Consider the following 14,915-nt stretch of genomic DNA (forward strand, 5'->3'; position numbering starts at 1 on the left):
AGTTTGCTAATATGTGTTGTGGAACATCCAGATTCTACACATTCCAATATATACATTGGCACATCGCTTGTAATCTATTCACTATGTAGCCAGCCTTATGATTACTTTGTCTACTTGCGTTACTGCATCTGTACAATTGTAAAATGCGTTTGCATTTTCTCCAGTGCTTCTCTGCATGTGCAATCTTCATTTCACTCCTGAAATGTTGCTCACTTCACTACTTCGTCATCAGATTCTATAAGGTAGATATTCTTTCTTCATTCGCATCTCTTCTGGGTGTGTCACGTCTGCTTCATTTGACGTCACCAACCGTCTCTTTCACTCTTTTTCACGCTTGTTCCAGAATTTTCTTCAGGATACCGTCATTTCTTTGCGGATACATGTAGGGTTTTCTTAATGGATACCTTGTTTCAAGGGCTTTTCTTTTTGCGATATAGGCACCATTGTTGGCTTTGGCATGTCGCAATTTCCGGTTGCCAACATATAGGCAGAATATGGGTGGAACGTCCTGTAGAGGTACTTGACTCCTCCTGTACTTGTTCTAACCCTAGGTACTTACAGTTCTTGCTACCACTGCATACAATCAACAGCCAGCAGGATTTTAGGATTAGTCTATCTGTAGAAGTAAGACAGGAGAAGGGTAAGCCATAATTCTGGGGACAGGGAGGGAGGATCCTGAAACAAGAGCTTTTCTAAATATTGTATTCTGATTCCAGACACTTTGGTACACTAGAGAACTCCTGGACCAAGAGCTGGGACTGATTCCTGTTATTGTAACCCCTGCTTCTCTAGGGGACTCCTGGGAGGGAGAAGAGCAGATCCCAGTCTTCTCTCTCCATGCGGCACCAGGGAGGCTAAGGGGAATTTTTCTGTAACTCCAGGCAATATCATCCCTTTGCATTTGCAGCCCTGACAACTGTCTGGCCCGGGTCAAAATTGTTCTTCCCTTCAGTCCAGTCCTGTATTCATGCCAAAAGGGTCTTCTTAAATAACTTACCACCCCAATGCATTAAAAATATTGACTTGTAATTAGCACAGTCAGAGCATTTTCCCTACTTTCAATTTATAAAATTCTCAACCAGTTTTCAAGATGAGGGATTAAGTCCAGAAACGATAATAGAGTTTAAAGATCTAACCAAGAGGGGAGCCTGAAAGGAAGGGTTTGCATTGTAAAGTTCCATTGGATTGCAGTGCATACCCAGTGCCTTGACTTCCTTCTGAGTAATGAGGACACAAGTCACTTCTTTCAAGGAAAAAGGAGGAATTTAAAACCCTTTACTCCCATTTCCATTCACTGACTCCAGTGTTGATGTCAGATTAACTACACGTCTGAGGCAGTGATTTGATCCATACCTGTGAAGTATGAATGCCAGGACTCCCTATTAATGTTAAACTCAATTCTCGGATTGACAGTCTATGGGCATCATTACACGTTAGGCGGTAAGGGTTTGCCGGTACCGGTAAGGGCACCGGTACCGGTAAACCCTTACCGCCTTACTACGAGTTCCCTTTGCGGGACCCGACCTTAACGGCTGGTTTTACCAGCTGTTAAAGTAGGGTGCCGCAAAGGGACCTTGGTGCTAATTACGGTACCGCAATTTGCGGCACCGTAATTAGCTCCTTTCCCATTCCCATTATGCACTATGGGGGCAAAAATGGGAATGGGTAAGTGCCTTGGTGAATGGGGAATTACCGCCCCCGCTCACCTTGGAGTAGGGTGGTAATTCCGCCATCCACCAAGGCGGACACGGTAAAATGCCGGCGGCAATCATGGCGCTAATAGCGCCATGGTTACCGCCTAGCGTGTAATGAGGCCCTATCTCTTCTCAGGGATTAGGATCTAAAAATCTCTAAATCCTGCCAATTAATGATTGATGATATCCTCCTATGGTCCCATGGATTCAAACTTCTTCTGCCGGATCACCCTTTTTATAAGTCTTTCACAAGGTATCTGCTCAGATGATTCTGTCCATCTCTCCTTACAATCAGATTCTCTCAGGCACTAACCATGGCTTGCTTTATCTGACTGCACTATTGCTAAACTATTTATCTACCTAGATGACGTGTTGATTGTATTATACCCATTGTGTCTCAGAACAGTGTCTTCAGACATGCAAAAACGTAGTCAAAGTACTCTAATATGACAACAATGGCATTAGTGGATACCAAAATCATTTCTAATTTGACTATTGTATCTCTGTAAAAGATCATGAGAAATTCCTCAGGAATAAAATTGGAGCATTATAGCAAGGGTACAATTTGCTTGCTAACTGCCCCACTAACTTCCGCACTAACAGGGGTTGCATGACCGCAGTGAGGAGGGATCAACTCACACAGAGGATCATAATCACTCTCATCACTTAATTGAGCCCTGAAGGCTGTAACTCTATACAAAATGCCAGTTGAACTAACACAGTAATTATTGAAACTGCCCCCATTCAGCCGAATAATGTTGTATTGGTGAGCAGGAGACTTGACCTCACCTGGGCTCCAACCCAATTCTCTTTGGCATCCACCTTTTGGAATCCAAGGACCAACGCTAATCATCCAATCAGCCTCACATACCTCCAATAATATCCCATTGAAAGCTGCATGTGGGGAAACATCCAAGATCCGGAGGACCCTTGCAATGAATGGCAAAGGGGTGTGTTTGCAGGCATCTGGTGGCAGTGTTTGCCTATGGGACAAGTTTGGGGACAAATGCTGGCCTTCGATAAGAGTAAGGGAAAGTACACGTGGATGTGATGGTAATCACGGGCAGCAGTGCAAGTATCTGGGAAGTTCATGGCTATCCTGGCCATGTGTCAGGTTCCTGTGCATTTGATGTCAGTGTTTGCAATGGGGCGAGTACCTTGGCATGCAATGGTAATGATCCACATGTACGGGCCGTTGATGATTGTCAATTGCACACATTTCTCAGCACTTGATGTCAATCTTTGGGAATTAAGTAATCCCCCTTTGACCATGTTGCCCACCTTCCTGGTGTCTGACTTGTGCTCGTGGCCTATGCAGCCGAAAGAGTTGGCTATACACAAACCAGTAATACAGACGTCCGCCATTCTTGTTCTTGCTGTTGTGTAATTTGCTGGATGGGATTGTTTGTGGCATGGTACTTCTTTGCAACATCCATTTAATGTTTTTAACAACTTGAAGCATCTTTAGTATATGTATTCCAATTCCCAGCACTATCTTCTCGTGTTGCTTTATTGCCATAATCACCTTGTGAATCATAGTAACTAACTCAGTGGGGATCCCAACGTGATTTAATTTGCATTTCCTCTTTTGTTATCACAAATGTGATCTGCAGGACTGTCAAGTCAGCACAAATCTACAGAGCATATTAATAAGGACAAATTGCAGCCTGAACATCTGCAAGGAAACGAAGCACTTTACTTATAATTACAATTATGCTAACACTTAATAATAACTGAGCCTCTGCGTCTTAAGTTAATTTGCCTTGTAGAACATTGGCTCGTGCCAGGTGCTTTCTCGCTCAGCAGGGTACCTGATTGCAAAGGAGATGTGCAAATGTGAAATGGCAAACTAAACCAGACATAAACGGATACAAAGGGTGAACGGACAGCAGCTGTAGGTCTAGTTTATTGGATTCATGTCTGTAAAAAGGCTGGAAAAGGCACAGTGGAAATACCTTCTAGTGTCATTACTCCAAGTTCAAACCCTTGCACAAAACTGGCATCAACGAAAAGCATACCCATGGCTGCTTGCTTCAAAGGCAGCTTTGCAAGCCCGCATGGTTCCGGTCCATACTGAACACAATGTTTGCGCTAGGGCAAAATGTAATGGAAGGCTGTTCCCCATTTTACCGTTTCATGGTAGTATTGGAAAAAACATTGTTCAAATGTGTTCCTAGGGTGATACCTGACGTTGTGCTACACAGGACAAAGAAATGAAGCAAACTTAACTTTATTACTACACTTTTCAAGTGTGAAATAAGGGATTTGCCGTATACCCTTGGCTAGCTGTAGTTCATCATCAGTCCCAATATGCAGAACAAAATAGCCTCATTACAAGTTTGGCGGTAGCCTTTCCGGTACAACCAGCAGGCTGCAGCCAAACTTGCACATTTTTCCGGCCCTTGGTATGGGGAAATACAGGGCCATTACAACCCTGGCAGACGTTGTATTTCCCCATTGCCAGGGACCGGAAATTATTCTTCCCCGTTCCCATTTGAGCCCCGTAGGGCTCAATGGGAATGGGGAAGGCGGATGCACCGGTACCATTCGTTGATCGTGCCGGTGCATCCGACATGCTCTGCTCTCGGGAGCCGGTACGGCCTCCAGGTGAGACCTGGTGACCGCGAAGGCACCCGCAAGCAGAACTCGTAGTTTGCCGGTCCGGTAGCATCGTTACTACCGGACCAGAAAACTTGTAATGAGGCCCAATGTTATTTAGAAGGATAACAATGATATGTAATGGGGTACTCGACTCAGGATTGATAGTAGACTTATTTTTGCAGAGATCCCCCGCAGACATGCAGACCCCATATTATTTGGCATAAAAATCATACGCCCCCGTGGTTACATTTGCAGCAAGCATTGTGTCCACTCACTTGCAAAGAATCCTTTCCTGTTGTTGTCCAATACATTCCTGACAGGCAAAGTCCAGCTCCATATTGGAATGAATAGTTTTGGCTTGAAAGACCATGGTGGGCCAACGTGCTGCCTCTCTCTCTTCAAACCTCCAGTTCTTTTCTTTTTCTTTTCTCATCTCTGGGTCAGGTATTTCTTTATTTACATTAGTTCAGTTTCAATAATGTTCACCTTGTTTTGGAACTCTATTTGAGATATGTGGGTGATCTTCTCAGTTATAATCATAAAGTAGCGCTACTTGTGGGCATGCTGATTCTTTTCTGTGTTGTCCTGTATTTCTTGTCACTCCATTAGATAATGGTTATGGGACACGTTCACAATTATTTGTTAGGGTCTTGTGAATTGTGCAAGTATTGATTTAGCTTCTATTTCTGACTGTTAATGTAGGCTTAATATAGGAAAACATTATATTAAAGGGTTATTTGTCTTATATGAGTTATTCAAACATATTGTGGCACACTGAACGAGGGAAATCCAACATGAGAACCGCGAACACTTCATACGTGTGGGTTGGGTTCTTCGCATGAGATTCTCCTTAAACATCTCTATCTCAAGTGAAAAAATATGCAGTGTGATTTCGGTACTGGGGTACTCCCTCCGATCTTCTACCATGTTTGGAGGCTGGTCTAAATATGGCATGGGAAGAACGGAAATGTCGCCTATATCCAGTGTCTATTACAGTAGAAACTCTCATGCGCTTACTCACTCAGTGTCCTACAGTTTATGGGAAGAGACTACAATTCTTGGGCCGCTTTGTACATACCAGTGACAGCCTGACTACCACTATGTTTTGGGGCAGATGCATGATGGTTTCTATGCCGGCACTAACGCTTGCCTTGATGAAATATTGGGAGGATGGGGTGTTACTGACAAACAGGGACACTGTAAAATTAAACAAGGTTCCTCTGTCTGATGAGCATGTGGAAGTCAAGGAATTACACAAGTATTCAAATTCCTTAGGCACTATGCATTTTACTGTATATCCGTGTATATCTGTGTTTTGTAAATTCATAGTGTGATATCTGTTGTATGTGATCTTTGTCTTATCTGTTTTTATGGTATGGAAAGCTTATAGCTAAAGCAAGCCAAATAAATAAATACATTTTAAATATATGTATTTGTTTATAAAAGTTCCAATACAATCGAATGCAATTGTTGGAAGCGTCCAACTAGCGGTGTGTGGCTTGACGATCTACATTTTGGGGCATAGCAAGGTCCTTTCCTCTAGCCCGTGAGCCTCAGAGCCTTAGAGCCTTGGGTTCATTTTGCAGGGGGCAGGTGGCGTGAGGTCTGAAGCGGGGGAGTTCAGATCGAGTGCTCCGAGTTGCTGAGGCAACGTGGCTGCAAAGCGCACAGAAAGGAGGTAGCGCGCCGCCTGACTTCATTCAAGTAGGTGTGTGACTCTGCCTGCTATCGAAGACGCTCGTTGGGGGATAAATGCAGCATGGAAGTGGATGGCGTGCTGACCCGATTAAGGCAGCGTTAAGTGGAAACTGCAGGGACTGCTCCCTTTGATCCACAGGGGACACAGCTAACACATAAGTATGTTAGGAAAAAATGAGTTAAACGCTATCACCTGAGAAGTTCTGAACATTTAATAAGACCTAGCTAAGGAGGTGGAAGTAACTCCATTAGAAAGTGGGAACGGGGTGCCCTCATCCACTCAAATAAAAATCACAGAGTTTTCTCCCCTGAGCAGAGGAAAATTGTAAAGTCAAGGCGTTAGGGCAGAGACTGTATGCCAGGACAATACGCTGGCAGGGGAAGTGGCATCAAGCGGGCAAGATCTTGCAATCTCGGGAGTAGTACTCGCCCAAGCAGAATTGGAAGCCAGCATCCCCCTGACAGACGTTTGTATGAGCCTGGAGAACGAAATCAGATTAGCTGGAAGCGCTTACAAGTGACTTATCATGTCACCAGGCCTTTTTAAGACGCAAGAGAAGGAGGCAATTGTTATCAATCCTACATCTAACCTCCCGACAAGTTCTCATTCCAGGTGAATGATCGGTCGTCACTGCCATTCCAGGGCAGTGATACAAGCCATGGAGGGGGCAACAGAGGTGGACATGAGCTCCCTAGCAGCCCTAAACATTGTTCTTCAATCATTTATTCGACTTGATGACATCATTGCATTTGATGTCAAAACAAATACGAACATTCTTACAGACATTAAAAAAAACTGTTGGGAGCTCACCCCTTGACCTGTTTTACGAATAGCGGGCCAACTCTTCTATGCCAAACTACATCACGGGAGTTGCCTGAAATAAATCCAACCATCTTAAATCGGAAGTTGAGGACAGTTCCAGATTGACACCACGTGTCCAGGGCACCTATATAGATGATAACTACGGGCCAAGCAAAGGACCAGCTATGAGCATCAACAAGAAGCTTAAAAAACATAAAAATCGGCCCCAAAGTTTCAAATAGAGGTTCACAGAATTTCCTTAGAACCATGTGGCTAGCCACAAACAAGAGAACCAGAAAGAAGGCAGACAACACTACGACATAGCCATCTTTGGAGAAAATAGCAGAACCGTCCCATTCACAAACAAGATGGAAGCTGCAGTCGTCCATTCACAATGTGGATCTACTTAAGTTCTCAGTTGGATGCCACAATGATGCTACTAATTCATCTATTGGTCAAGGGGCTCTCAGTCCTCAGCCAGGGAAAAAAATCAAAGAAGAAGCCACCAAAAAAGACTCAATCTAATGTAGTAAAATGTCCCTCAACGGATTCTGGGACTGCAGGGGAGCCCTACATGTAAATCCACTTAACACCAAGGTCGCTGGTGACTTAAGCCCTGAGAAGTTGGTAAGGTGTGCAAGCAACATGGCTCAAATTGCTTGCAACCAGCCAGGGAAAACATCAATAAATGCTAATGTGGCCACTGTAGCAGCTATAGCCTGGGATTCACCGAGATGCATGCAGGACAGGGATTCCCGACAGCCCAGAACCTGCCCCATTATTTTGTAATCTGTTTTCGAGGCAGAGAAAAAGTGCCCTTTTATGGAGGCAGCATTCTAGCTCTTTTGCCACTGTTCCAGTCTTGGAAGAAATTTCTTCTGCAGACCTAACATTTTTTCACATGTTCGATCGCTCACGACTGGGAAATTTGCAGTCCATTTCCACTCGAAGCTGGTTGAAACCTTAGTGAGTGACAGCCATGAAGATCTCCTATTGAAGGGTTTTGAGTCATATTACAGTCGGACCAGAGGGAATTACTTCCAATAGAAAGGGAGACCAAATCTAACTGTGAGACGCTATTTTGATTCAGACTAGCGGAGACAGTCCAGCCATGTGCCGGATTCCTCAAGTTAGGGTTGACTTGCCGGCTCCCTTCCAGCAACAATGAGAAAGCGCCCAGGGTTCTAATGACATTGAGCTCAAAATTGGCCGTTGGAACTCGAGAGGGCACAACTACTTTCTGAACTCTTATATTAATCAAATGTTTTTGGGGGCGGACATTATATTTCTGCAGGAAACTTGGCTCAAAGTTGTCCTTACCTTTAATGGTTTTATGATCTTGTACAAAAATGCAAGGAAAGGCAAGAAAGGTCACCCAATGGTAGGGCTATTTACATGCGTTGCACATTAGGACTTCTCGCACAATTCACTACAAGAATACTTGCACAGGTAGGCTATTGATAACACGGGTCTCAGAAAAGATTGCTGGTTAACAGGTCGATACCCTTCTGATCAACATGTATTACAATCCCATAGCCGGGAGTTGGATAGAATTACAAACGAGGTGGAAAATGTCCTACTTGAATGGGAAACAAAAGGCAGGGGAGTCCCATTGTAATGAGGGGGTGGGGGGTGATTTCAACTGTTAATGTATGGTGTCCCCAGGGGAGTTTGAAATGTTAGATTGGACGGATATGGGTCGGGAGTGTTTGGCAACTTCTAGAAGGGACAATATTGGGAGGAAGTGGTTGCAATTCCCATATAGATGGGGCATTCTTCAGACTAACCTGGTAGCGGAAGCCTGGCTAAAAGATGTGTCAACATGGGCAAATACTATTTTGTCATCCACTATAGATTACATCCTAATCAAAAATATAGATCATGCGAGGGGGAAAGATCTAAAAATAGTAAAAAATATTTTGAGTGACCACTCTGTCATCTTATTGACTCGATCGTCGATAGTCTCATGGGACACAATGGACTCCATGGGTAGTTGAAACCTTGTCTTCTCAGGCTCGGATAGACTGGCACAGCTTAGAAGAAATGCCAGGAAAATAAACAAGAGACTAACTAGATGGTGGAACAGTCTCTTTCTGGAAGATAGGTGGGTAGTGGTTTCACCTGCATCCTTCCCTAGCCTCCTGACCAAATTGGGCAGAGTTAAGGAGGAGACCTAGGTGTGTCTAACTAGATCCCTGCTAGGTGTCAAACACACATTTGACAGGGAGGCAGTCGATAGAAGATCTGTGATGCAAAAAGACAAAAGGATGGTATGGAAGTTCATCTCCCGTAATATGGAAGAGAAGCGTACAGTAATAAAAGCTCTTAAGCAGAAGTATAGACTCTGGAGCAGACATTGCAAACTCCAGAAATGTACATATAAGAATCAGGAGATGCTGTCGCTTTTGGTAAAAAAAAGATATGTGCTCTATGTTGTGGACACTGAATAATAATATTGTATTGCAAACACCTGCGCAGGCCACTGGTGTGTCCGAGGAAGCTCAGGCCATTTTTTCTCCAGCGTAAGTACAGAGGGAGAAATGAAATGCCCAAATCGGGAGGGTTGCCTAGGAGGAAGGCCCCAGTTTGGGACTACCAATTCGACAGAGAAAACCTAGAAATGGTGATTACCAACTTAACAACCACCATGCCAGTGGTCCTGATGGGGTGACAAATAAGGTCCTGAAAAACAATCCTAGTTTCTGGCCTGACATCCTGCGAAACCTTTTCAAACAAATTGCAAGGAGTAGAGTCGGCCCAAATACATGGCACAACTCCATAGTCATCCCCACATACAAAACTGGCAATAGAGGATCACAGGAACGCTATCGTCCCATTTCCCTTCTGGATACAACATTTATGGTGTTTTCCACAATGATACTCCGAGGGTTGCGAAAGTGGGCTGAGGTAACTCATTGCCTCCATCCACTACAAACATGATTCAGGAGGGGAGTGGGCAGTTTTCAGAGTGAAATGACGCTTCACGCCTGCCTCTCTGAAATTGACGGCAGCGCACTGAAGAAAAATCGTTATGTAGCAGCCTAGATTTATCAGCAGATTTTGATAATGTGGACCTCTCCTGCCTCTGGAAGAAGCTGGCAAGTTGGGATATAGATCCAGGGTTATTCGATATGACCTGAATGCTATATACCAACAACATCACCAAGGTCAGGCTGACCATCAAATGTGAACTCCCCGGGGGAATTGCAGTCAGAAGGGGTGTTAGTCAAGGGTGTGTAGTTGCACCCATGATTTTGAACCTATATCTTGCTGACTTGTGGGAGGAAACCAAGAAGTGGGTTGGCTATGCTCCTTGCTGGTTGGACTTAAATATAGTATGTATTGCGTATGATGACGACTTGGTCCTACTGGAATATACACCCGCAGGAGTGCAGCGTTGTTTGGCAGGAGTCATGAATTACCTATCACAGAACCACATGACAGTAAACCCTCCTAAATCCTACGTGATGACCTGTAGCAAGAGAAAATAATAAGTGGAAGATCAATGATTTCCCTATAGAACAAGTTCACTGTATAAGATACCTGGGCTTCTCTGTCTCCCACAGACAGAAACAGATAATTGAGGAATTCAAGATGGAAGGGAAAGTGGGGTGGGGTGTCTCACACTACTAAAGGGAATCAAAAATAGATCATGCACATTTTCTTTTCTACCTCTAATCGAGTTCTACAGGAGAAAGATATCAGTGCTCATCTTGTATGGCTGTTAATTGATGCACAGCAGGAGTAGGATCTTTTTTGACATTATGGAAGGGAGGATCTTGAAGAGAGTCCTACATATCCCGCTATCAGTACCGGTGAGCGTGATCAGACTAGAGCTGGGTCTGGTCTCCTGGTGGACTCAGTTGATGAAGCAAAGTTTTTCCTTGTTCTTCAAAATGTCAAGGGCCGAGGAACCACACCTCAACTTGTACTTGAATGTTGTTATAGGCAAGGGTCACAATCCTTTCCTATGGAAATTCAAGAAAAGATGTGAGTCATTCATGGAGCAACCAGGACTCTATAGTCCAGTATCTGATGAGATCCTCAAAAGGAAGGTCAAAATGTGGGACAACACAATCAACATAGAAGATCTGGGAAGATTAAAGTGATAATGTGTACAAGAACTATTGTTCCTACCAACTAGAGAGGTTAGATTGTAACTGAAAAGGTTTCCCTCTGCAAAATTAGGAGACTGGTATCTCAGATTCAGAATCAGTTGCCTACCGAGGCTAGAGGTAATGGAGCCCAAATTGGGTATTCCTGTGGCACTACGATGTGTAGATTGTGTGGAGTGGAATTGGAGTCGTTATAGCATTTGGTACTGTTTTTCCCGATGTTGTCAGAAATGAGGATCACAACCTTCTTACCCTTTATCAATTCCACTGCCGAGGTGATATCCTCATCTCTCTTGCACAGGTTAATGACAACTGCCCATCTGGCGCTCACGCTAGCTATAGCAAAATTCCTTGTGTCCATTTTTGATAGACTAGAGGAGGTTATGGATTGGGTGCTAGCTTACTTAGTGAAGGTCACCCGTGATAAGAGAGAGCAGTCTCTCCCTCTGAAATCTCGTTGTTGCAAATTATAGTTGGGTAGCGGATGAATCCATATGTTACTTGCATTGAACATATAATAACAAAACTCTGGGCATTGGGATTGAAGGGTTTTACACACAAGGTGGGGTAGTAAACTGAAAATTGGATATGTCTTATTAGATGGACCGGGCGGTTTGCTGATAAATGCTTCCCTCTCCTTTGCCCTCCGCTAAGCTTTCATATTGTATTGTGTGTGTATTTTGTTGTATCATGATCATATTTATTCATCTTTTTTGTATGTTATGATGTAAAAGGGCCATGCGTGCTATAAACATTTTAATTGGAAAAAAATAAAACAAGAAAAATAGTTGTTGATTTATTTATTCATTTATTTATTTATTTAGGTAATGGGTTATCACTTTGCTGTCTGATTTGAAATTAGAGCAGAACAGGACATCAGGAATGGGCCACATACGTGTCCACCTTTCCCAATTCCATGTAAATTTATTGAAATCTCAACTGTCGTTCCAGTTTCGGTTCATATGAAGTTAGGTGAATTCCAGTGGTAGGATAAATAATTGTAACCGATTTTGGGTTGCTATTTTAGAGCAAACTCATGGTATGGTATGGTATTGTTTATTGGTAAAGTGCCTATACACATAGCAAGTGTTTGAAAGCGCTCAAGGAGGGAGAGAATAAGGGGGAAAAACAACAGCCATTCAGAGCCCTTGAATTTCTGAACTATACAAGTCTTCACGGGCAGAGTGGGTGCATGGGTGGGTGCATGCATATAATACAATTAACAGTGTAAATAACAGCAAATAGGTCTGACAATGATTCTGCAGTTTTTCCAAGTACATTGAGGCTCCACCATGCAGAAGGTGTGGAGACAAGGGAAAAACAGATAGACGATCTTCAAGGCACGGTGCATTCAGATCATGCAAGTGTGCAGATATGTGCAGGAGAGGGGAGGTGGACAAGTGCAGGGGGTGAGGGGACCAAGTGCACACAGTCAGTCAAAAGCTGGGGTAAGTGCTGAGATATGCCACTCTCATGGATCATGGACCAAGTGCAGTAATGATGAGACAAGTGCAAGGCATGGAGGCGAATGCAAGAGGACTCGCAAGGGTGCCAGGGACCTGTGAGACTCTGAGGTACACAAGGCAGCCAGTCAGCAGGCTGCATGGAAAAGGAGGGAGAGAGGGATAGAGCGGAGAGAAAGGTTAGCAGGGTAGAGGGAAAGAGAAGGAAGAGGAGAAGAGGGAGTTTCCAGAACTTAAGGAGGTCAGGCTCAGGATGGAGTGCGGCAGGGAGGCTATTCCAGAGGGAGGCACCTGCAGAGGATAAAGGTCTCCCTACACATCTCTGCTTGGAGAACCAGCTCACTCACATAAGGTTGGAGATAGATGAGCGGAGGGCTCAGGAAGGACAGTATTTAGGTAGGCAACATTGCAGATAGGTGGGCCCAGGTCCGAGGAAGCCTTGCTGACAATGCAGAGGGTTTTGAACTTGATCCTTGCAGCCACAGGGAGTCAGTGGAGAGATGATAGTGCCAGAGAGATGCAATCCTGGGGCTTGAGGCCAAGGATAAGTCTCAAGCTCTGTTCTGGATGAGTTGCAGAGGGCGCTGGTCAGAGACAGGTAGATTGAGAAAGAGGCTTTTGCAGTAGTCCAGCCTTGAGAGAACCAGGGCTCTGCAGACAGTGTGACTCTGAGGGAAGATGAGAAAAGGAAGAGTACCTCTGATGGGGTGTAGCTGGTAGTTGGACTTTTTAGAGATGTCTGAAGTGTGAGTGCTGAAGGAGAGAGTGGAGTTGAAGATGACCCCAGGGTTTTTCGCCTTGCAGGTGGGTGTGGGCGCAGGGCCAAGTGAGGTTGGCCAGAGTGAGAGTGGCAAAGTGGGAGCAGGAGTCCCAATGCGAACAATCTCAGTCCTACTGGCATTGAAGCAGAGGTCGTTTGCAGCACACGATGACTGAATTGAGGACAGACAGTCAGATATGAGAGAGGTAGAAGAGGTGGCTGAGGGTAGCCTGAAGGAGAGTTGTGTGTCCTCTGCATAGCACTGGAAGTTAGAGAGGAATGTGGCAATCACACATGCAAGGACAGGCATGTAGACATTGAAGAACCAGGGGGATAGGTTAGAACCCTGGGAAATGCCACAGGTTGAAAGAGTGATAGTAGAGAGAAATGACCCAAATTCCACCTGGAATGGTTGGTCAGAAATCAAGCAGGTTAACCACACCAGAGCCTGACCTGTAATTCCCAGGGTGTCATGCAGACGTGCAATCAGGATGTTGTGGTTTACTGTGTCAAAGACAGAAGAGAGGTCAAGAAGAGCGAGGACAGAGGGCGTGTTAGTGTTGAGATTTGAGAGCAGGTCTTCACAGGGGTTTAGAAGATCAGTTTCTGTGCCTCTGGATGCTCTAAAGCCAGAGTGATGGTTGTGGATGCAACCAGGAGTTTCAGTGGGAGGGTGAGCTGAGAGATAGCCAGCCTGTCCAGGAGCTTGCCCAGGAAAGGGGTCATAGAGATAAGCTGATAGTTTGTCAGAATGGAGGGGTCGGCCGAGGGTTTCTTGAGTTGAGGGTGCACAATGGAGTGCTTACGAGAAGCTGGGCACACTCCAGCGGCAAAAAAGTGAATGTAGAGATCAGCTAATGTTTTCCTTAATGCTTTTGGAGCAGCAGGGGTCCACCTGTTTTGATGAAGGCTTCATAGATGGGAATAGTCTGGTTACCTCATCAGGTGTGATGGGAGTGAGAGAAGAGAGGAGAAGTGGTGGAGGGGCCAAGGGAGGCTCCAGAGTTGTTGGGCAATTAGGTGGTGTGGAGGAGATAGAAGAAAGGATGTCTTGGGTTTTTGTGGTGAAGTGTGCAGCCAGGGCTGAGCTAAGGAAACATAACGTCCCGTTAATAACATTTTCTTTACTGAATTGTATAGGTTTTTAGTAGCGCAACTTAGCCATAACCTCCCTTTATCAAAAAAAAAATTTCTGAATACATATATACATAGTTTGAATTTGATAAATGTTTACTAGGATTCCCTTACTTTATATACAAGCAACATCGAACATGCCAACCCCCCCGCTAGTGATTTTGATGTCCGCAGACTGTGCGTATGTCTGTGGACGAACGAGGACATCAGCTACACTACCCAAAAACTTAGGGGGTATCTCAGATTGTTCTATCATGCCATATAAACACTGAACAAGTTCAAAAAGCAGCATATAAACACATTATATGTAATAATAAATAAGAAGTGGAACCTATATATGTAACACATCAACCATCCGTTTAAATACCATATGCACTAAAATGGAATATACTAAAACAAAAAAGATAAGCTTCCAACTTAATTACCTCACAGAAACTGCACAGCTAGGAGCAACAGCAGACCTACATAAAAGTAACAACAAAACTTACCAGAAACTAGGAAGTAAACTTCATTTTTCTTATATATTTCTAAACTTTCTGTTTTTGGTACACTAAAAGTATTATATATTTTTTTTTTACACAGAAATGTCCAGTACTTTCGAATGGCTTGAGGAAAATTTCCCACGTGAGGAAATGTCTGAAGACAGTG

Source organism: Ambystoma mexicanum, chromosome 7q, assembly GCF_040938575.1.
Source record: "Ambystoma mexicanum isolate Mex_15411 chromosome 7q, UKY_AmexF1_1, whole genome shotgun sequence".
NCBI lineage: Eukaryota > Metazoa > Chordata > Amphibia > Caudata > Ambystomatidae > Ambystoma > Ambystoma mexicanum.